We start from the raw sequence: 424 nt of genomic DNA on the forward strand, positions 1-424 counted from the left end.
AAGTTTATATCTGTTGATGTCGTCTAAACCTGATCCTCTTCTTCACTGTCTGACAATTGGTGTCTTTAATTATAATCCTTTTAAATTGAACATGGTGTTCTGACATGCTGATTATAAATGCCTGAGAAATGTTCACATGCTCTCTACACGTGAGGGGAGTCAATTATTATATATTACAAGGAAAAAAAAAATGCATTACAGTCTTCCTGGCCTGCGGCCAGAGCGTCCGGAATGAGATCTGTAGAAATCCGATGGAATTACATTTAAAACTACTTCCAAATGTGGCTCGGATCAGATTTTGCAAAAAAAATGATTTGGATTTTTAAATTGACCTAATATCAATCTGGATACCTTCTGGATATACCAAATAAAGGATTTGGGCTGGTAGTCTGAACAAGGCCTTATTCACATTGCTTTAGAACTA

This window comes from Etheostoma spectabile, chromosome 3 (assembly GCF_008692095.1).
Source record: "Etheostoma spectabile isolate EspeVRDwgs_2016 chromosome 3, UIUC_Espe_1.0, whole genome shotgun sequence".
Classification (NCBI taxonomy): domain Eukaryota; kingdom Metazoa; phylum Chordata; class Actinopteri; order Perciformes; family Percidae; genus Etheostoma; species Etheostoma spectabile.